Raw genomic sequence first — 24,362 nt, forward strand, 5'->3', positions numbered from 1 at the left:
TCCGATCTTTTGTATCTTAAAGTCATTGATCGTCGGGGTCGGTCGTGCTCATCCGCTCCTCCTCGGGAATCGTTTCACACCTGCCAGCGAAGGCTCGAGTACGATTAAAAAAGTTTGTCCAAGATGCTACAGAGGCGCCGGGACAATTCAGGGGATAAGAAGGGGGGAGGGGGGGAGCGCTGCCAGCGGGGAGGCTTATTGAGTTTCAGACCCCTTTTCCGAAATCCAGCCGACTGTACAATATACACATGCATTTTGATTCCCTTTTTCTTCCACCCCACACCAAGTCAGACATTCCAGCCACCACAGCCAGAAAATATCAATTATTGGGGAGTTGGAGCGAAACGGCTGGCCAATCGGCTGCGGGTTGGGCTCAAGGCTGTCGCGCCGAGAACGTGCTGGCATAGTCGGCCTTGTCGCTATAGAGCCCCTTGCATCGTCGTAAGTTGAGCCTTTGAACGCGATCGGCTTTACCAATGGACTTGGGCCGTTTATTCTTCGGCGTCGAGAAACCTAACTCGCGCCGGCGTAGAACGTTGGTCGTCGTCCACTTCGCCGTGCCTCGTCACAGAATCTAGCGTGGTGTAATCAAAGCAGCGGCTCCAAAACAAAAAAAAATCCGCCATATAAAAAAAAAAAAAAAAAAAAAAAAATGTCGTGTTTGTCAACGCTTTGGCCGGCCGGCTTCGACGGATTTGATGCGCTCGCTTTTCACAGCAGCCTTCCACGTTCCCTTACTTATAACTCCCAGGGAAGAAGCCGATGATCCCTAAGTTACGGCGTTTACGAGTTTCAAACGGCAGCGCACTCCGAATGAACATTCAGGCTTCGAACTCGTTTTCATTGCGCACCGCTTCTACATTAGGCATTCGTTGTTTCGAGCCGGTATACGGCTGCCGGTGAGGACGTGATCACACATAGCTCATACACGAAGTCGTCCTGAATTCTATTTAACTGTAACTTTGGTTCGGCATGGCGCTTCAAGCTCTTTCTGGACCCCCATGAACATAGTCCACCTTATTAAGCCTACGAAGTTTCTCAAGGTAGCGAGTAGACCCGCCCGCGTACTTATAGACTTGCCTAACTGAGCACGCGAATGTTGTGCACAACAACTCACAATTACGAAGGCACCACACTGAGTGGCGAGAGCAGCACACGACACAGCGGAGATTCAAATCATAAAAATATGCGTCGCGCACACGCTCCCATGAGCCCGACACGCCGATTCCCGATGGAGCGATGGGACGCCCGCAGCTCTTCCGCATTTTAAAGATTTTTTTTTCTATGTTTCATCTTTCTCGCTCAATAAAAACGCTTTCTTGAAAGACTAACGATGATTTATGGAGTCATATACGTTATTTAGCCCGCATAAAATATGTTCTGACTACTCTTGCCGACTGCCAATCACAAAATGCTTACAGGTGATGACACTGGTCGCTTGTTTTCAACACACTGTGTCACCATCGGACGCTGAGCTGTTTTTGCCCCATTGATTTAAGTTATGATGCGCTCATGTTTTGTGGCTACTTCTTGGTCTCCAAGTAGCCCAAACCAATCGAGAGGAAATAACATATAGAGTTAAGAAACTCAAACACGCTGAGTGAAACTGCCTTCTGCACTTTCTCCGAAAACCTTGTAGAAAAAACAACAACAAAGAAACGTTAAGTTTGAGCGTGGCCCATGGTACGAGCCGAGGACCTGATAAAAGTAGTTCCGAAAGCGCAACGTCATGGAGTCCGCCGCCTCTCTGTTCGCGCTCAACACCTCATTCGTTCAATCAAGCGTGGAGAGTTGGCACTGACTTCAAGGCTCTAGTCCGTATGTATTCGCGTGTTTTTTTTTTTCTATACGGATCAATATACAAGACTTGCGCTTTTTTTATGTTTGCAATTCTAGCAAAGTTCTCTTGGGTCGTTTACTTCGCATCTCTGACCCCGTTTGTCACAAATTAACAATCGATGTAGCGCACCGCTGGCGGAACCGCCGGCGGATGTTTGCGAAGTCCCTCTCCTTGGAACCTTGATAAGTAATGTCTGCTTCACGCACCTTTATTTTTCAGCTGGGAATCGAACGAGAAACTGTTCTCAGAAAAAAAGGAGGGAAAGCAGCAAGAGCGGTGTATATGAAATTTATATTCGCGACGATCCAGTAAATGTAACGTGTGACATGGACTCCGATGGCGGCGGATGGACAGTAAGTGTCTCCTCATAACGCAGCGAATACAAAATGCATTCTTAAAGGTAACTTTGCGCACTTTATTTTGTTGAAGAGGCAAGATTGTTGAAGAAGGCAACGCTTAACTTGTAAAGTGGTGTCAGTAGCCGATTCTGTTAATGCACCAAAGCCCGTGGATTCGAGGCTCGATCTGCAGAAGTTTGGGATCCTGGATTTAGCCTTCACCTCAGCCTCTTCAATCTGGATTATCATCATACCTGCACGAGTTCGTGTATTACTATGCACTGCGTGGTTGACTCTAAGAGCCGCACATCAGCATTCGTACTGCACTAGAAACATTCTTTATCTACGGAGTACTACAATTTTGCCATGATCTGGCAGAATAATCAAAGACTGTTCAAACATCGCGACTAAAATGTTATGTTTTTGCAAGGATATGCAGCGTGTCACTTTTATTTCGTTCGTCTTCTCAAAAGTAAAAAACAGAACAAAAAAAAACTTCATTCTTTTTTTTAATATTTTGATTCCACTATGCAATCATTGCAACGAATGAGCAGGTTTCGCAATTATTTGTTGTGCTTAAAGCTTGAATCCGAGTAAATGTGCCAACAACGTTTTTCCCCCGCTTCTGTAGTGCCATCGTACCCGACGTCAACAAAACCAGCTCCTTTTATTCTGTTTTCCTAACGAACGAATAAAAGCGCGTGTTGACACCTCTTCTCGTCAGAAGTTGACTGCTGGCCGCCAGCGCCAGCGATGCCGACAGGTTGTGATGTTCGAACACGATCGAACCGGAGCTTTGAAAGTTTTGATTCGACGCGGAAACCTCCAGACCACCGGAGAACCAAAATTAACTTTGAGCCGGTTCGTAAAGATGATTTGAAAAACACGAAACAATAAAACATGTAGGCACGGAGACAGTACAGTAACAGTGAACTATAGTTCACTGTAGTAGAGTTCTCTCAACTAGCAACCGAAATTTAATGATGCCGTCGATGCAACCGTCAATGCGTCAGCCCTTCCCTTCACTGAAACTAAAAATTCCCAGGAAAAAGGAAGAAAGCCTCCGGAATGAAGAATTAAACCCGGGAGAAGGAAGCGAGAAAACAAAAAAAGTCCGAAGACGCCAAAGCATTTGTTATGAGTTGTGAATGCGAAAGCATCCAATGTCATTCTTCCGCTCCCTTAGTTCGTCTGCGGTGTGCTGGCGTGGACGGCCACGTTTCGCTACTGACAAGGTTGCGGCCGCCATGTTCCTTCGCGCCGAGAGGGGCAGAAGGGGCAGCAGCCGTCCACCCCCCTCCCTCCCCTCCTCCGGCAACGCCTGGCGCGAGTGCGGCGGCTGAGCGCGCGCTGTCGTGAAGCGGCCGCAGCCCCCTCCGCCAACGCCTGCCACGAGAGGCGCGGCCGAGCGCGCGCTCTCATGAAGCGGCCGCAACACCCCTCCCCCCTCTTCGGAACCGCCTGCCTCGAGAGCGGCGGCCGAGCGCGCTCTCTCGTGAAGCGGCCGCTTTTTCGCTTTTTCGGCCGTGCGAAGCGGACGACAGTTTTAAGATTGTAATGGCCAAGCACACGAGGGGGAACCCTTCGTTCCCAGTATTGCAGCCATTGGACTGTAGTCCAGAAAGTTTGCTGCCAATCTCCCGCAGCAAAATTATTCCCTAGAATCAAAGTCGACCAGCAGCAAGCATTGGCCACATTCGCACCAAGTAAAGAAATTGTAGCATGCATATTCAACGCTAAGCACGCACTTTATGCTCGACACGACGTCTTCGTGCGAATCAGCTTGGGGGTCGGGCGTGTCGTACGGAATAAACCCTAATTGTTTTGATAGGTAAAAAATGTATCTCTCCAAGCTTGACAGATTCGCCGGAACCGCGCACGACAGTTCTGAAATAGAGGCCCCACGAAGGTCGTCCGCTGCCACCCCTTAGTCCGCTTCCTCCAGTCATCCAGTCCGTGACTCCCGCGCTTCACCCACGATCCCGCGATAGGACGCCATGTTGAGAAAGAGAATTCGGCAGTGCGTGTGCTTCCGGCACTCTAAGACTTTTTTTTTTTCAATCAACGTATTTGCAGAAAATGGGATTAATATTTTTTTTCTATTTTTAATATTGAGTCGATGAGCACGGTGATAATTACGCTAATATTGAGTCGATGAGCACGGTGACCACTGAGCTGAGTTTGAGATATTGTTGTATTCGTCCGTCTTTTTTATTATTATTTTCCTCATCCCAAGGTTTACAAGCATGTCGTTCCCGAACCAGCACGCCTGCACTCTCTCAGTTCTCAGAAATCCCCTTTTTGTTTTCTTTATCCTTTGCCATTTAGAGTGAATTCACTCAAATTGGTCTAGCTTGTCTTCGTGCCACACGACGTTGGTTCCAAGGAGGCATTTTTTGCAGCAGACAAAGGCTGCACAGTGGCGCTGTTCTGTCGTAGGGTATAAAAAAAGTGAAAGTCGTTTCCCAGGTAGCACGCCAGAGGAATGCCCAACTTGGGCAAAGGTCTGGCAAACATTAGGGCCCAACTTTAACGCTGTTAGGTTTTTGCACCACGGCATTCATCACTGCCAAAGTACGGTGCCTAACTATAGCCTTAGTTGGGCGATCCTAGGGCATGACAAAGTTTGGCGCTTCTCCGGTACGCCAGAGTAGTGCGAAAGTTGGTGCCATACTTGAGCCATAACTGCCATAGTAAATTCTAATCTGGGAATTCGGGGCATGCCAAGGTTTGGGGTTTCTCTGGTCTGCCAGAGGAGCGCCAAAGTTGGTGCCATACTTCAGCCATAACTGCCAGAGCAACGCCTAATTTCGGTATTTGGTACGTGCCAAGGTTTGGCGTTTCTCTGGTCCGCCAGAGGAGCACCAAAGTTGGTGCCATACTTCAGCCATAGCTGCCAGAGCAACGCCTAATTTCGGTATTTGGGACCTGCCAAAGTTTGGCTTTTCTCGGGTCCGCCAGAGGAGCACCAAAGTTGGTGCCATACTTCAGCCATAGCTGCCAGAGCAACGCCTAATTTCGGTATTTGGGACGTGCCAAAGTTTGGCTTTTCTCGGGTCCGCCAGAGGAGCGCCAAAGTTGGTGCCATACTTCAGCCATAGCTGCCAGAGCAACGCCTAATTTCGGTATTTGGGACGTGCCAAAGTTTGGCTTTTCTCGGGTTCGCCACAGGATTGCCGAAGTAGTGCAATACTAGAGCTATAACTGCCAGAGCAATGCCCAATTTGGGTATTTTGGACATGCCAAAGTTTGGCGTTGCTCTTGTCCGCCAGAGGAGCGCCAAAGTTGGTGCCAGACTTGAGCCATAACTGCCATAGTAAAACCTAAACTGGGAATTCGGGGCATGCCAAGGTTTGACGTTTCTCTGGTCCGCCAGAGGAGCGCCAAAGTTGGTGCCATACTTCAGCCATAACTGCCAGACCACGCCTAATTTCGGTATTTGGGACGTGCCAAGGTTTGGCGTTTCTCTGGTCCGCCAGAGGAGCGCCGAAGTTGGTGCCATACTTCAGCCATAGCTGCCAGAGCAACGCCTAATTTCGGTATTTGGTACGTGCCAAAGTTTGGCTTTTCTCGGGTCCGCCAGAGGAGCACCAAAGTTGGTGCCATACCTCAGCCATAGCTGCCAGAGCAACGCCTAATTTCGGTATTTGGGACGTGCCAAAGTTTGGCTTTTCTCGGGTCCGCCAGAGGAGCACCAAAGTTGGTGCCATACTTCAGCCATAGCTGCCAGAGCAACGCCTAATTTCGGTATTTGGTACGTGCCAAGGTTTGGCGTTTCTCTGGTCCGCCAGAGGAGCACCAAAGTTGGTGCCATACTTCAGCCATAGCTGCCAGAGCAACGCCTAATTTCGGTATTTGGGACCTGCCAAAGTTTGGCTTTTCTCGGGTCCGCCAGAGGAGCACCAAAGTTGGTGCCATACTTCAGCCATAGCTGCCAGAGCAACGCCTAATTTCGGTATTTGGGACGTGCCAAAGTTTGGCTTTTCTCGGGTCCGCCAGAGGAGCGCCAAAGTTGGTGCCATACTTCAGCCATAGCTGCCAGAGCAACGCCTAATTTCGGTATTTGGGACGTGCCAAAGTTTGGCTTTTCTCGGGTTCGCCACAGGATTGCCGAAGTAGTGCAATACTAGAGCTATAACTGCCAGAGCAATGCCCAATTTGGGTATTTTGGACATGCCAAAGTTTGGCGTTGCTCTTGTCCGCCAGAGGAGCGCCAAAGTTGGTGCCAGACTTGAGCCATAACTGCCATAGTAAAACCTAAACTGGGAATTCGGGGCATGCCAAGGTTTGACGTTTCTCTGGTCCGCCAGAGGAGCGCCAAAGTTGGTGCCATACTTCAGCCATAACTGCCAGACCACGCCTAATTTCGGTATTTGGGACGTGCCAAGGTTTGGCGTTTCTCTGGTCCGCCAGAGGAGCGCCGAAGTTGGTGCCATACTTCAGCCATAGCTGCCAGAGCAACGCCTAATTTCGGTATTTGGGACGTGCCAAGGTTTGGCGTTTCTCTGGTCCGCCAGACGAGCGCCAAAGTTGGTGCCATAATTCAGCCAAAACTGCCAGAGCAACGCCTAATTTGGGTATTTCGGACACGCCAAAATTTGGCGTTTCTCTAGTACGCCACAGGAGTGCCGAAGTGTGCCATACTTGAGCCATAACTACCAAAGCAACGCTTGATTTCGGTATTTCGGCCTCACCGAGTTTGGCTTTTCTCTGGTCCGCCACAGTTGTGCCAAAGTAAGTGCCAGACTTGAGCCATAACTGCCGCAGTAAATCTTAATTTGTCGATTCGGGGCATGCTGGAGTTTGGCTCTTCTCTGGCTTCCCACTGAACTGCCAAATAAGTGCCAAAAGTAGTAAAGAAAGCCGAGAGGCCAGCCCAAGTTTCGAATATCTCTGGTGTGTCACAGAAGTGCTCTTTCACGCGTCCCAGAAGAGAAATAAATTAAATAAGCGTTGGAAACACGATGGTAAGATGTCATCACCTTCGTTCCCAAGCAGCACGGCAATACTTTGCACTATCGTGCCAGTGCCGGCCGAAAGTCGGTTCCAATATCGCTCAACTGTCCAGTTTTGCACCACCGCTTGATACCCGGCAGGTATTGCCGTACAGCTGTTTCGCCCCGACCTAGCGTTCGCGCAATATTGTGCGAAAACTCTACGATGCGTCTGCTTCGTATTGGCCGAACGTCGTGCAAGTATGTGTACGTTGCATGTCATTTGTTGCATATCTCATCACTTATACGGACAAACAAATTTTTTTCGATCGCTCTCAGAAGTTTATTAAACTATCATTGCACACAGTGTATTCTCAACATATTTACAAAGGTCACACTTCCCTGTGAAACGAAAAGCAAATTATAAAATACAATTAACACTGTCCTCATGCCAAGCAAAACTCATCACACAAGAACCGCGGAGATTGAGAGGAAAGCAAGACGACTATCAGAATCATGCTTGCAGTGCACTTACTAATAAAAGAGCGATATCATGTAATCCTTGATAGGTGCATAATCCAACTCAGGCACTCCACAAACACATTCGAGGATTCGAGGACTGACGTCTCGTCGTAGGCGAAGAGCAGTTTTTGTCGAAGCGTGTCCAACAAGCACATCACAAGTATTCCACGAACTCCGGTGCAAAAAATGGCTGTTACCAAAAAATTGGCATGGACGTATTCCGACCGTTTACGACGAAAAAACACAGCCGCGTCTGCAACGCACGAAAGTAACAGAACACTGAAGAGCATGAATAGCAGGCTGAAGTTGAGCTAGTTGGTACATAATTTAGGTAAATGGTCAGCTAGAACGAGAGGGACAAACACAGACAGGGAGAAACAGAGACATAGACACCGCTGACTATCAACTAAGACTTTATATTTCTTCTTCATCACTGTGACCCTCAAATTCACACCTAAAGTAATGCCAATGAATGACCCTAAATCCTTACAGTACACTACTAAATGAAAATACTGATTAAATAATATTAAAGTAAAATTGAAACTAATTGATTACATTAAATTATTAATTATTACTTTTGGTCCAACCCACAGACCACCGCCGAAACATATCCCTCTAAAGCCTAGTTCACATGCAGCGGTTTTGGCCCTAGAGCGGCGCGATTTCTGCCGTCGCGGCGCTCTGGCCAGCACCAGCAATTCTGCGGCACGAGCGCCGCGACGGCAGAAATCGCGCCGCTTTAGGGCCAAAATCGCTGCATGTGAAACCCGCTTTAGTCCCTTTCACGGCGCCGTGCCACACTGCGAAAACTGCCTTTCTTTCTTGCTGACCGTGATGGAGGGCATGCTCACGCAGTCGTCGCCGGTTTGCTCAATGGCCAGGGCCTCGAGGATCTCGCGCGCAAAAGCATTCCTGTGTCTGTTAATAATGGAGACGCTGCTAAACCGTGGCCTGCACCCGCACGTGCGGCAATGGGCAGCAAGGTGCCCAGCTCCCGTGCCTTGCACGGACGCCGCGTGCTCCCTGACTCTGTCGTTAACGCAGCGTCCCGTCTGCCCAATGTAGCAGCTCCCACATGACATAGGAATCTTGTACACCACACCGGTCTGGCACATGGTGTACTTATTCCTGTGTGCAGTATTACAGGTTGGCTGGCGGTTCGTGGCCCGATTTACCTGGCGGCACATAGAGTTCCCCCTGTTAGGTGCCGAGCACACCACCCTGACGTTTTGTCGTGCAGCGATCTTTTTGAGCCGGTGGGTGACACCGTGGATGTAGGGGACTACTGCGAAGTTCGCTCGTGAAGTCTGTCTGTCTCGCTCGGTACTGGGTGATCCTCTTGAAAATTTCCTGCAAATTGCCTCACATACGGCTCCAAGGAGGACACCTGGGTACCCGGAGTCACTCCCTGTCTGTGTTTGTCCCTCTCGTTCTAGCTGACCATTTACCTAAACTGAAGAGCAGTTCGAAAACCGGACCTACGTGGCCCGCTTATTTCTATAACTAGGCAAACGGCGAAAACGACAGCCCCAGAGATCCCATCAGCGTGACAGAGAAAGTCACGTGAAAAATTTTCGTCCAAACGTTTTTGTCCTACGCGTCCAACGTAGAGAGGTCAAGCTGGGTCACGCGTTTCGCTTCACCCTTTTGATTTGCTTAAAGCGGCTGTCGCGCTCGCTGACAAGCAGGTGGGGAGGATTTGCAAAAGGCGAGGTCGAAGGGGACTCAACAACGCATAAAAGGAAAGGCCGCTTCTGCCGGTGACCTTGTCGCCTTGTCTAGTCTGTCAGCGTTCGGCTTCCATTGAGGGCCTCAGAAAGATAATGTCCTTTCTTGAGAGCGAAACGGACGGGGTGGTTATGTTTTTCGGGCTTGTCGCCATCCGATAGGCCTCAATTATTTCTCTCCCCACTCGCTCGTAGTGGCCTCCCATGGCTGTCGTGCCGGTGAAATTAGGAGCGCAAAAATACTCCAGAAGCCGGGCGAAGACATGATAAATATAATAACAAAAACGGCTTGACATAACACAATTAACAATTTAATTAAACGTTTCGCCTGCAATGCGGGTGGCATCTTCAGTAGAGCGCAGAGCGAGTGAGAGTCGCACAAAAAAGTTCGGCTATTTAGGCATAAAGTTTGTGTACACGCACGGCAGGGGGCCGCGGTTCTTGTTTACCAGCGATGAATCACTTCCGCGTTTGTCGTTCTGGATGAACCAAGATTCCAGCAGCTTCCTCGGTCCCCACCTTTTATCCCTCGCCAAGGTCGATGCCTTGTCAAAGTCAAATTGCTGTCCTGATGTCCATGCGCGGTCGACGAGTTCGGACTTGAAGCGGATGGCGTTCGTGGAATTGGCGACATCCCGTGTGTGTTCTTTTAGTCTTGTTTTTCTTTTTCGTCCCGTCGCTCCAATGTAGGAAGCGTCACATTCCTTGCACTGTACTTGGTAGATCACGACCCTTTCTGCCTCTGGCGGGGTCGGGTCTTTTAGCTTGGAGATAACATTGGCAATTGTTCTGTAGGGTTTGTATACAATTCGTACCCCCAACGGCATAAGGGCGCGTCCCAATGCCTCCGAAACCCTTAATGCACGGGATGCACACGACGTCAGGTGTTCGTTCGGCTCGATCCAGGCGCCGGCGGGACATTTGTTTCTTAGCGCGATTGATAAACCGGTCGGTGTAGTTACGTTTCTTCAAAGCCTCCAGCACATGGCTAAGTTCTTGATCGCTAAGTGTTCAGTTAGATGGGACTGTTTCTGAGCTATGAAGCAACGATCTTACAACTGAGCTTTTGTGTTGAGTAGGGTGATGAGAGTGGGAGTCGCGAAAGTTTTGTCTGTCACATGGTTTACGATATACGGATGCCTCCATCTTAAAGAAAGGTTTACTAGTTCTATGGACACGTACATATAAAAACGGCAAGCTACTATCGGTTTCATGTTCGCAGGTGAACTGAATTGAGGGGTGGACACTATTCAAATTGCGGTGAAAATCGGTTACGTTCTCTCTGTTAACTATTACAAAAGTGTCATCGACATAATGACGGTAGAACTTCACGGGGAAATCAATGCCAGACATTACCTTTTCCTCAACATATTCCATGACGAGATTCGAGACGGTTACGGAAACTGGACTCCCCATAGGGCATCCGCTGACATGATGATATATGTCCTCATTAAAACTAAAATTACACTGGTTGAGACAAAAACGAAAAAGGAGTATAACGTCATCAACAAGGAGGGTTGTGCGAGTGGACAACGACTGGTCTGCCAACAACCGGTCACGGGCGACATCAACCGCCAGGGCGTTGGGGACATTCGTAAATAATGAATTCACATCAAAGGATACCACAGCCTTGTGCGATGGCAGGGTCTGAGCGGGTATAAGTTCAACAAAGTCATGGGAATTCCGGACGCTAAACTCATTGTTTCCCGTGAGAGGGCTCAGAATCATAACCAGATATCTGAAAAGGCTGTAAGTGGATGAATCAATAAAAGATACAATCGGGCGTAGGGGGCAACCCGGTCTGTGAATTTTGGGGAGTCCATCCATCTTGGGTGTCGCGGCGTCAAAGGAGAAGAGACGACGGTATAGGTCGTCACTGATGCGTCCTTTCTTTTTCAGCTCTCGAAGGTGGTCAACTAACTCTCTTTCGGACTTAGCAGCGGGATGTCTTGATAGCCTCACGAAATAGTGACTGTCGTTTATAACTTCATACATCTTCTTCATGTAGTCATCCCTATCAAGCACAACGGTTCCTTTTCCTTTGTCGGCCTTTAAAATCACGATGGAGCTGTCTGACTTCAACTCATTAAGAGCAATCTCTCGTGAATGACGATCGGGTGCTCAAACTCCGAAGCAGCTCTTTCGGCGTCCATTTGATGTTCTCGGAGTCGGTCGTTGAAGCATCGCCCCGTTTGCCCGATGTACCTGGTCCCGCAGGACAGGGGGATCGCGTACACTTCCTTCGATTCCTCTCTTTCCGCCAAGATTTCTCTTTCCGGTACTCCCACGGAGCGGGCGGGTTTTGAGCTTGAAGCCTAAAATAAAGTTCGCTCTTTCTACTTTTTTTGCGTTTCTTCCTCTCCTGCCCTCCTTTCCTCCCTTCACCGCCCTCCGTCACCTGTTTACCGCCCTCCCCCGATGGGCCAACAATTAGAATGGATTAGGAGACGCCTCCGTTAATCCGGCATAACCCGCCGAAGAGGGGGCGTGCTGCTTGACTAAAAACTATCTCGCTGCTACAAAAAAAAAAAAAAAAAAAAAGACGCCGCGGGCAGCGATTGATTGCGCTTTGCCGGATGCGTAACGCTCCGTTCGCCTTGAAGAAGCTGGTATGCATTGGACTAACATTTTTCGAAGCGCGGCAGGTTTAGTGTAGGTCCTATCATAATGGTCCTGCAAGACTTCCCTGTCCGCCACAAGCTAGCCAATAATTTAAGGACATAACGACAAAGCGTATTCAAACAGTGTAAAATAATATGTATATAATATTTATAAGAACACCATTGTCTTCACTGCTTGGCTTTCAAATTTTTAGCGCCGCAAATAATCGTAATCAAAACATTTTTATGATTGAAGACCCCTCGTCGGTGCATCGAACCCAAAATTACGCTTACGTGAAACATGATTCGGCGCGGGAGCGGCTCGAGTCACCGTAAACTTCTTTTTTTTCTTTTTTTTTTTAACGTGGATTTTGCTTTTTAATCTAACTGAGGTACCACTGGCAGAACACGAATCGCATACTTGGAAGGATCTGAAAACCCATATATCTGGTTGAGTGAATGCAATACTATCGCATTCGTTGAAGCTCGATTTGTTGATTAGAACTTCAACAAATCACACGCACCCATTCTCCCTATTCCTGTTTACCCAGTCATAGTTGTTCCCTCATGATGCAATACGAGTACAAGTAACGGCAGTTTATGCAATGTTGACGTTACACAGCCGTGATCGCACGGTTTTTAGAAGCGCTATAGAACGAGCACAAGCGTCGAATTTCGGTACACTGATTGATTTCTGTCTTCCCGCCGTGACACCAGACGAGAAAAGCGATTTCGTTCTGTCTGTGAAACTAAAAACACAGAAATCAAGATATAATCCCGTAATAAAACAACGCGAAATGGATATCTGCAGCCAATACCCAACCGTTCGCGAGGTGACTAGGCAAAAGCATATATTACCTCCGTGCCTTTACCCTCTGCGCACCGCCAGAGAGAGTCATACAAACTCCTTTGCGCTATTATCAACACGATTGCGTTTGCAAACCGGTAGTTTGACTCGGCTGGGATTCGTCCCTTATGTCTTTCATAGCTCTCTATGAAACCAGAAAGGTAGATACTTTTCTCCAATGGGTGGGTTTGCCCGGGGCCTCCAGTTATTTACGGCCAAAATCACACTAGAGGCACTTCAGCAGTGTTCACTCTGGTCGACACACGTGCTCCTTAAAAATACCTGCCGTCTACTCTTTCCCAAAAGATACTTGAAGAGCCAATCTTAGAGACCGACGGATAACGAGGCCGAAATTATGCTTAGACCTCAAAGAAATTATAACACAAATTTGGCGTCGTCATTCCCAAACTGGTTGCCGGACGAAATCCAGGGTTGGCAATAGTAACATAAGATACGTACGGCAGAATTCCCTGCCATAAATGAAATGATTTGGCTAACGCCAATGTAACGCGAAATAGGTGCAAAGAGTATTGCGATAGGAAGCGTAACCCGAAAAAAAGGAAAAAAAAAGAAAGAAAGACTGAAGAAAAGGAGAAATTAGAAAAAAAATCTCTGGTATCGTGGCCAAAAAAAAATTCTGTTCATGTGATTTTTCTTGTCACGTGACCAAACAAAAAAAAACGAAATAAAAAAAAGAACACAGAAAAAAAGACAATCCTCTGCTTGGTTTCGAAGCTAGGCCCTCTTGATCGTGAAACTAGCGCACTATCCGTTGCGCCAACATAACTTTTTTTTTTCTTTCTTTATTGCAAGTTGCGCCAACATAACTCTGCCTGTAATGCTCACGCATTCTCCCATCATAGGAGAAAGCTTAATTGTCTTCGTAGTTTTTCATGCATGTGTTATTTTTATTTGTGGCAAGAGTTCACGTCCAGAATGCTTTTAGAGTTTTCGACCAGAACGAGTTTTCTTCATCCGAGTCACCTTCTAGAACCAGTAGACCGCACTGGGTCGTCCGGCTAATCAAGCAGCTATTTTCAAATTCTCTGGCGTGCCCGTCCTCGGATCCGAGGTCGCCGTTTGACAAGCTTAACTTTCTTCCACCTTTTAGCCGGAACCCCCACGGCAGCTTTGTTCCGTCCCCACTCCCTCTCGAGAAAAAGGCTCGCCCCGAGGATAATCCCATTCTCTTTCCATCCAACGCTGGCCCTTTCCCTCCCCGTCCCCCAGCTTCGGGAGAGAAGGTTCTTCTCTGCAGAACGTCCCGTTTGTACAGCGGCCTTTAAGGTTCAAAGATTGTCCTGTCTTTATCGTCCCTTTTGTGTCTCCACTTTTTAATGTTTAAAAAGTATCAACACGCTAAAATAGTACAATTTCCGGGATTTCATTTTCATTCCCCAAGTGTGATGCGGGAACCTCGCCACGGAGCCCCGGTCGTTTCCGCTCTTTGTTATCGCTAGGATTTGACAGTGCTCAATCACAATCCAAGACACGCACAGAGCCACGCTCGCTTTTGCAATGCGCCGCCTAATAATGATATCCCTTGTGGAGACGTGCGCACATCCGTCTTGCGCAGTATTAGCTCAATGGCCGCACTTTCTGTAAAGGCGGATTCACACCGGGGATGTAAGCAGACGCGCGATCCAACTAAATCGCATCGCAAAAAAAAAAAGTAATTAGTTGTCAATTTGGCGTGCGCGATGAGCGAGTACAACGCCTTCGTTGGCGAGTCGCTTCTCAAAAACTCTCGCTCCGAACGCCGTTGGTTGGCTCGGCCTCTCCGCGACTAGAGTGCATCGTAAAAAGTCGGGTCAGCAAGCGACTGCTAAAAACCCGTCACATTTTTCCCGGGATGGTCGCTTTTGCGATGAAAATTATGGCGCGACTAGATCGCATCGCCGGTGTGAACGCGCCATAATGTCGAGGCAGTCTCACGGCGCGTCCCGATATTGGTTTGTGTACCCACGCGCGAGTACATCTGGCACAATTTGCGTTTGCAAAGCCTGCTCCAGCCGCGTCAAAACATTCAGCGAACCTTTGGACTGCAGAAATCAAAAGACACCCAAAATAAGATAAAGTTGCCAGCCGAATAAAACTTTATTTTTATTTAATTAAGATGAAGACCACCCGCGTACATCAAATACCTCATCAGCCGAACTCCAAGGCAGTATGCCTAGTTCTGGCACTTGTTTGGCAACTTTGGCCCGTAGCTGCCAGATCACAGCCAAACTATCGGGAAGCGAAGCCTAACTTGGGCACTCGTTTGGCGACTTGGGCCCAAAGATGCCAGATCTCAACCGAACTACAAGGTAGTAAGCCTAACTCTGGCACATTTGTGGCGATTTTGGCCCGAATGTGCCAGGTGTCAGCCGAACTGTCAAAAAGTGAAGCCTAACTTTGGCATTAGTTTGGCGATTTTGCCCAAAAATGCCAAAGCTCTGCCGAACTACAAGGTAGTAAGCCTAACTCTGGCACATCTGTGGCGCTTTTGGCCCGAATGTGCCAGGTGATAGCCGAACTGTCAAAAAGTGAAGCCTAACTTTGGCATTAGTTTGGCGATTTTGGCCCAAAAATGCCAAAGATCTGCCGAACTAACGGGCAGTAAGCCTAAATCTGGCATTTGTTAGGCGATTTAAGACCGAAGATGCCAGATGACAACCGAACTACCCGGCAGCGAAGCCTAAGTTTGGCACTTGTTTGGCGAATTAGGGCCAAGATACCCAGACTGTTGCCAAGGGAGGTCAGGTATGGCACTACTTTGGCTTCTTCGGGCTTTTTAATGCCCTAAACTGCCAGACGAAAGCCAAGTTTCCGCCCAGAACTCAGTGCTGCCTGGGTTACAACTCCCTGTAACACCGAATTAGAGCGCAGCTCTTGAGGAGGAGGAGGGAAGGGTACTGGGGGGGGGGGGTGAAGTGACCTGGAGGGGGTCACGTGACGATGCCGATGATTTCATCAGTGACGTCACTGATGACGTCATCAGTGACGATGACGATGCGGACTCCGATGACGTCATCAGCGATGATGTCGATGACGATGCGGATGTCGGTGACGTCATCAGTGACGTCACTGATGAGGTCATCCGTGATGATGACGATGACAATGCGGATGCCGGTGACGTCATCAGTGACGTCACTAATGACGTCATCAGTGATGATGACGATGCGGATGCCGGTGAGGTCATCAGTGACGTCAGTGATGACGTCATCAGTGATGATGACGATGACGATGCGGATGCCGGTGACGTCATCAGTGACGATGACGTCATCGGGGAGGCCACTTGACCTTGGAGGAGGGGGGTCACGTGACCTCGATGGGGTCACGTGACTTGGGGAGTCACGTGACTTTGGGTGTCACGTGACCTTGTGGGCCACGTGACCCTAGGGGAGGGGTCACGTGACCTCGTGGTGATCTTGGGGGTCACGTGACCTTGGGATGACCTTGGGGGTCACGTGACCTTGGGGTGACCTTGGTTACGCTGACGGCGACGCCACTCAAGCCGGGAACGGGCCCCTAAGAGCTGCGCTCTAAAAGTCACGCTCTTTCTAGCTTAGTTAGTTTTGTATTTGTGTTTTCCTGCGTTGCCTCGTAAGGTCCCTTCCCCCGTCGCCTTCCCCGGGCCAGTTGCTCACGAAGGACTGTCGACGGTCGCCACTGCTCCAAGAAGTTGATAACTGTATGCACAGCACATTACGGTGAAGTCCAAAGCCCCCACACGAGGAAGGTCTATCACTGCGAAAACAAGGCGAGGGAAGTAGTATCTGGAGAGTCGTGTTCAAGATTAATGCGTGACGAAAAACAAACCAGCTCACCATTTCTAAGTAGCAATGCGTACCGTACACTTAAATACGTAAGAAGTCGATAACCACGAGGGCTTTGTTTTAGGGTGTTTCCATGAGAGTTTGAACATGATGGTCCGGATCATATTTTGTATATTTCTGTAAAATATATACTATTTGAAAATCATATAGAGCACTCAGCTATACATAAAAAGTGTTTCACAAAACGCGTGCCAACTCGTTCCTGTGAAAAGTACGGATTGCACAAAAAAAAGAGGTTGATGTAATATGGGTTCCTGCCGAAGAGAAAATTTAAGGGAAAAAATAAGTAAGTGTTCGATATTATCAGGTTAATGCGTACTTTTAGTAATTAACTTTATAATTTATATGTTTAAGCGTATTTTAACTAGAAACATACTGGTGCATAATTGTAAAAAAATATTCAATCCACCAACTTTTTATAGATAAGGCATGCACAGTCTTTTACAGCACTCCGTAAAAAACCACTCAATTTTGACGTGTTTTGAAAGAGGGGGGGGGGGGTTGTAAAGTTAAACTAGAGTCACCATAACCTTTTACGGCGTACGATAGAACACCACGGCCCTATAGCCTCTGTCGATTCGAGAAAATCACTCATTTGAGCCGACGTCTTGCGACAAAGACCTTATAACGAAGACAGCTAGCTCAGTTTGAGTGAAGGTGTGTTGTCGTTTTTCCCTTATATGCTTTGCCATCACTAGTTAGTTGAAGTCAGTGTAAACTCAGTTCAAAAAAGTACATATTTGAGCTTTTTAGTAATACTAAAGTGCAATTTTGGCACGTTTAGTGAAGTTAGCAGAGTTTCCGCATTAATTGCAAAACTAAAATAAATGCTAATCGTACTTTTCTTATATATGCGGAACATGTATTTCAATGTGTTCAATTCGATATATTTTGCATCTTTCTACACTTGGTAGTTCGTTGGTAAATAATTTGTGGAGGTGCCTCTAAAGCGTGTTTATTTGGCCTGTTTCGTAACTTTTTTTGTACTCTTTTATTTTAACTTTTAATGTGCAGTGTACACGTCGTAAACCTTTCATACTATAAATTGAAAAACTTATTACTACGTGCATGCTTAGGTGGGAAGATGAACGGCTGTGCAACATACCCTAGCGAAATCTTCGCCGCGCCTCGAGCTTCGAAATTTTATATCTCCGGAAGGAAGTTAGCTACGGGGTCCTCATTAATCTGAATGCGCCTCCCAAGAACATGGCTTTCACATATATATACTTTTTATGTAAACATAAGAAATATGACCCAGATCATCATTCTACAATCTGATGTAAAAACAACCCGTTGTAACAAAAAATATATAAATAAAAAATTCCGGCCCCTCCCAGAGTAATTTTTATTTATAATGCAATTAAATGCAAAGGGGCAAGCGAGCTGGACAATAATGATGAAAATATTCCCTGGAGAAGGGGAACAAGAGGGACAAGGGACAAACAAGAGGGACACCTAGCTGCGTTTGGAGATTTATGTTTGTCCCTTGTCCCTCTTGTTCCCCTTCTCCAGGGATTATTTTCATAATTTTTATTTGCTCCTTTATATGAAGAATTACGATATACGGAGGCGCATTTAAGGGTATGTGTACATTATCTTATCAAGACGTGCACGCTTCAAGCACCCAGAGCGTCGCTTCTGCCTCTGGCAATCGAATCTTGTAAGAACTTTACGCGGCGTATGAACAAGGCACAAAAGTTTCTTTTTTTTTTTTGAAGTGACAGCGCAACGTGTGAGATAGAACAAAGTCACGTGTCTCTCTCCGACGCGCTAATTAGCTCACTGGGACCATAGGCTTCGCCGTTTGCCAAATTACCGTGAAACGTGTCTATACTATGTCTCACTAAAACCGTGCAGTACAGCCAAAGCTAGAGGGGAGAGAGCGTGTGTCAACCTGTTCAAGAGGACTGAAAGGAAGAACGGTAGAGAAGAGCTGGGATTCTCCTTTTCTCCTTTCCCTCCTCTTGAACAGGTCGGGATACACTCTCTCTTCTGTAGCCTTGGCTGTGCTGCACGGTTTTAGTGAGACGGAGAATAGCTGCTACCCGAGGTCGGCGGGAGAAATGCGGGTACATTCTGATTCCCTTCGCGCTGACTCATCTATCGACTTCCAGGTGATTCAACGTCAGAGCGAAGGCGAAAAGAATGAAAGTTTTTTTGACAGAAACTTTGAAGATTATGTGCGTGGATTTGGAACAGCCGGGGGAAGTTTCTGGATAGGCAAGTACAAATATATCAATCCTTGCGTATTTGCATTTCAAAAAAGGCAACCCGCTTTTGAAGCACAAAACAACTGCTTTCGAATTGCGCTCTTGCAAATTCCAACGGTCGCGCGACAGCTGTTTGTCGCAAGAGCGACGGGGCACTCGCTTCTGAATCGATTTTTTGGGACCGGTCGAAAGAGTCACCCCGCTGCTGAAGCAGTCATTGGCGCGTCGGACATCCGGCACTTCTGTGGGAGTTGCAACAAACGTGCCCGTCCATTCGCGGCAACGTTACTAGATTTGATATATGTAACGTTGGTTCGCGGTAGAGGGCATGGATAAAAAGCCACGGAGGTCTCTACGGTGGCTCTGATCAGCGCTATTAAATTGTGCGCATTGCTCTATAACAAGCAGCGTCCCTGTTGGAACGAGAGTGCAAAAACGAACACGATCTGATAGCAAATTCGTGACTTTTGACTTCGCAGGTACCTATATTGTACCGCAAAAACTCCAGTGAGTGAGCCCTAATGTAGCGATTGTTCTTTCATTGTACGCTTCCGAAAGACGAAGCCCAATATCACGAGTCTTTCTCTTGGCCGAAAATTACGGGCGAGGAGCTGCGCGACAACAAAAATGCTAATGCAGCGAAACACGAACCCGACCCCATCAAAACATTTCACGTAAATTCATACAAGAAGTCTTACGAAAAGGTATTTCTTCTATACCTTCTTGTGGGAAGGCATGGAGGAAGCCATTTCTTGTATAAATTTTGTGGAAGGTCACACAGGAAGGCATTTCCTGTAAACGCTTACACAGGGCGTCTTACAGGAAGGAACTTCCCGTTTGCTTTTTACACACGAAGCCTTACAGGAAAGTATTTCCTACACATTTCCATATAGGAATACAAAATGGGTAGCTATAAATCCTGTATGGCTTCACAAGAGAAGTCAAGCAGGTAAGGAATGGTACTTCCTATAATAGCCATTAGAGGCACAATCCTGATCTCTACAAACTAGCTCTACCATAGTTTCACTTTTATGCATATAACGCTCCAACAGTTGGCGGTGCAGGGCTCCGGGTTAATAACGCTGTGGCGAGTGATCTTTTTCAAGGATTTGGCAACATCGAGGACGGACGCCCTACACCGCCAACTCCAAAATCAGTATCAACAACTAATACAACTACATCAACGACGGATGTCATTTTCACGGGTTTGAAAAGCCCATAACGGCTATCGGTGTTGTGGAGCCTGTACACCAACGCAGGATCCTTTAAGTGGTTATGGATTCTGTATACCTCTACAGGATAGTTTAGGTGGTTATGGATCGTGTATATTTATGCAGGATCCTTTAGGTGGTTATGGATCGTGTATACCTGGACAGAATCCTGTGTGTGGGTATGAATACTCTGTACTTATACAGGATCTCTTAGGTGGTTATGGATCATGTATACCTATACGGCATCCTGTATGTGGGTATGGGTCATATATACTACACGAGATTATGTATCCGATAACACCACATGAAATTTATGCAGGATCCCTTAGTAGGAATATATACCCCTAGTAAAAATTATTATATGTATAAGACATTTCTAGGTAAAATAAACACATATGATCAAATAAGATTATAGAAGAAAATACAAGAGATTTATAAGTACATATAAGAGCAATTTAAGATTATAATGGAAGGTATAAGAAACTGATAAGAAGTCTCTTATAACTTATTATATTGTCTTATATTGTTTTATATGTTCTTATAAGGTTCTTGTTTGTTCCAATATAATCTTATTTGATCATATGCGTTTATTGGACAGATATTTCTTATATATAAAAGATTGTTTACTAGGCACAAGTTTTTACAAGCCCGTGGCTTCATTTACGGTTTCTGTTGCGCGAGAACTCGTGCAAAAGATCAACAAGATCAAACCCCGTGCTCGCGTCCCCAGCTTTGACAGCGTTTTACTCTAAGTATAAAACAGATTATTCGCAACTCTCAGCGATCGTGGTACCGCGTTGTGAGTGTCGCGCTCCCTAGCTCCTGGATGATCGGTTTCACAATAAAGGTGCTTGTCTACACCTTCCTGCCATGAAAACATTCTACTCTGGGAAGGTGGATAACCAGCGAAGCTATTTAGCACACGACACAGGCGTGACGCAGAATTTTGAACAAAATTGCAAACACATTTATTGTCTTGATCGGTGGTCATCGTGACGAAAGGTACGCACGCAGATGTCGAGGATTATCGCCGCCCCGAAGAGCAGAAGGAAATTAGACACGCGTGACGGGACTGCCACCCTGCAGAAAGAAAGGAAACTAGGCACGCAAGCGCTTGGAACGACGACAAAGAGGGTGGTGCGAGCCCTCTTTGAGTTTTTGTTGACGCACACCAAAGATACACGTAACCGTAGCCCTAAACAGCTTCACTGTGAAATAAAATAAGGATCTAATATTGATGGTATATAGCGAAACTAGAATTACTTAGGCGACGCAGACACAACCTCGTACTGCAGTTCTACGGCGATCAGCCAGATGCCATTTTAATAGACGCCACTGCGCACCCCTCCCTGTTGAAAAATCTGATTTGTATGAGAAATTTCTGTGTCTAATAAACACATATGAATCATACAAGATATATAATAAAATATAAGAACCTTATAGGGACTTTCTAAAACTATATAAAACATTAAAGAACCGTATAAGAACCTTATAGGAATTATATAAGACATTTAAGAACATTTAAGAACCATATAAGAAACTTGTGCGAAGCATCTTATTCGTTTCCTATATGTGTCTTATATGTTTTCATATATCTTATATAGTTATTCTATAGTTCTTATATGGTTCTTATATGTTCTTGCGAATAGGGTAGCTGTAGTGGGGAGGACGGTATCGACGGCGGCTCCCGAGAGCTCCCGAGAAGCAACGCTCCGGAGCGGCTCGCCGATCGCCACCAACGTGAACCCCCGCAGGGGGCACCTGTGAAAGCAGGTGTTTGGACAGTGGCGTCTCCACGGACCCCGAGCTCCGCAGGGGGCGCCTGCACCTTAGGTGCTAGGTGCTTGGTGAGTAGCGTCACCACGGACCTCAGCCACGTGGGCCACCATACCCGCACGCAGGGGGCACCTACTTTTGTAGGTGCTTGGTGAGTGGCGTCACTACGAACCCCGAGCCATGTGGGTTCGCCCACCCACGTCTGGCTGTGCGTGGCGTACCCGTGTCCGGGGAAAAGGGGACCCTGGTGGTTGAGCTGAGCCCGGGGTATGTTTGGACCCTTCGGGGCCCCCAGGGCGAGGCAATACACCGCTTCGACCCCTGCTTCTCGTAGACGGGTGTCCTGGCTTGGCCCGACCAGGATGATTCAGTCAGTCGCCTCTTCTACCCTCTTCTTCCGTCTTTCACTTTTCCTTCCACCTCTTCCTCTTTTCTTCTGCACTCTCTTCCTTCCTTTTTCACCTTCTTAGGCGGCAAGGGCTAACCTTGAGTGGAAACAGGTCCTGTCCCTGCATCCACACTCGGTTATAGTGCCCGGGCAGCCCTGGTAGAGTAATTGTGTCAGCCAAGCCTTTCTTGTTATGGCACATTACCTACCCCCTCGTTGGGCTCCGTGGTGGGCGGTGCACCCGGGCACTGAAACTCCTTCCCACCTATATCGGTTCTCAAACTAAAAAACCTCCTGATCGGGCCCTGAAAAGGACCCGCACCGAAGTACCGTTTCAATTTGAAATGTCTCTTGTTTCCGACAAGTTTCCGAGATTTCTAGTTTTACATTCTGAAAGTGAAAAGCCACTGGGCAAACTGTCCCCCTTCCTTGTAGCCAAGGTACTAGAAGGCGTTGTTGGTCAGAACTTTCATGCGAAGAAAATCGCATCCGGAGACCTCCTTGTAGAGATCAGTACAAAACAGCAGAGTGATGCCCTCCTGGCTCTCAACTCGGTTTCGGACTACAAAGTCACTGTTTCTCCGCACCGCAAACTGAACACTGTCCAAGGAGTTCCAAGCCATCGCGTTGATGGCTTGGAAAAAATACAAAATCGTGCCGCACGCTTCGTCCTGGGCCAGTACGACCGTTTTTCTAGTCTAACTAACATGAAACAATCACTAGGATGGGCGTCATTGGATCTTCGGCGAAAAAATTTACGGTTGAAATTTTTATACAACATTTATCATGAAGCTACTGGTATTAATAGCTCATCATACCTCTGAAAACCAAATTATTTTTCCAAACGTAATGATCATGTGCACAAGATACGCGAATACTGTACTAGGACGGAGCTCTGCAAAAATTCGTTTTCTGTGAGGACGGTCAAGGACTGGAACGCTTTACAGGAATGTATAGTTTGTGCTGCAAATGTTGATATGTTCTTTTCGTTATTATTCGCCCCCTAATATAATGCCTTCTAGGCGCTGCAGGAGTTCCCTGAATAAAGAATCAAGAGTTATTTCCGAGGACGACCTGTTAGACACATCAGACGCAGAGTTAGTGGAGGGGCTCTCTAGCCAAGGAGTTGTTGCTGCGCGACGAATCAATATTCGTCGTGATGGCAGCGAACGGAAAACAAAGCTCATCATCCTAACCTTTGACAGCACCACTCTCCCTGCGATTGTAAAGGCAGGCTACCTACAGTGCGCAGTCCGACCCTACGTGCCAAACCGCCAACGGTGCTTCAAGTGCCAGCGGTTCGGCCATGGGTCACGTAGCTGTCGGGGGGGCCGACACATATGCTAAGTGCTCAAGCAAAGAACATGTTGCTGACAACTGTGACAATGAGCCAAAATCTGCGAACTGCGAAGGTAACCACCCTTCATACTCGCGTTCCTGCCCTCTTTGGAAACAAGAAAAAGAAATACAGACGCTGTAAGCCAAAGAAAACATACCATACGTAGAAGCAAAGAAACGATTTTCTTTCTTATCAAAGGGTGGATATGCCGAGGTCGTGCGCAGGGGACCGGCACGACCAGTAACGGCATCGACGGGAACCCAGACGTCTCCGGATGATCTGCGGCTCTCGTTGAAGTCCCCTCCTAAACCCACAGGGGCGGTGCCAGTGGCACCGGGTCCCGAGCCCAGGGTGGATGCTGGCTCACTAGCATCCACTTCAGAGCTGGGGAAGGCCCCCCCTGGTCGGGGCCGGCCACCCCGCACCGCTGGTCCGAATAGCCCTGGTGAGCCGTCACGGCAGTCGACCCCCCAGGGGCGGCCGTCGGCGACGCATGAGGAGCCCATGGACGAGAGTGGGCCCAGATCCGACGAGGAGGTTCCCCCCTCAGGATCGGTGTTTTCTTTCTCGGCCTCCAGTGACCCCACTGGGAAGCAGGCAGATACGTCGAAAAAGAAAAACGCTCCACGTGTAAAAATTGATTTTAAACCATAGTGATGTCATCTTATGTTTCGTCCTGTTTTTTAGTCTATTTTTTATTTTTACCTTTTTATTGCTATGAGTAAACATATGGGCGTCATGCAATGGAACTGTCGCGGCCTTCTTCGTAATATTGATGACGTGAACATGTTTCTTGATGAGCTCCGTCC

General features: G+C 47.5%; 1 pseudogene; it reads left to right on the forward strand.

Annotated features, from left to right (window-relative positions):
- The window catches only part of LOC8030684, a 44,272-nt pseudogene that overhangs the window by 5,535 nt on the left and 14,375 nt on the right, over nucleotides 1-24,362 (forward strand).

This window comes from Ixodes scapularis, unplaced genomic scaffold (assembly GCF_016920785.2).
Source record: "Ixodes scapularis isolate PalLabHiFi unplaced genomic scaffold, ASM1692078v2 PGA_scaffold13__105_contigs__length_92229423, whole genome shotgun sequence".
Lineage (NCBI taxonomy): Eukaryota > Metazoa > Arthropoda > Arachnida > Ixodida > Ixodidae > Ixodes > Ixodes scapularis.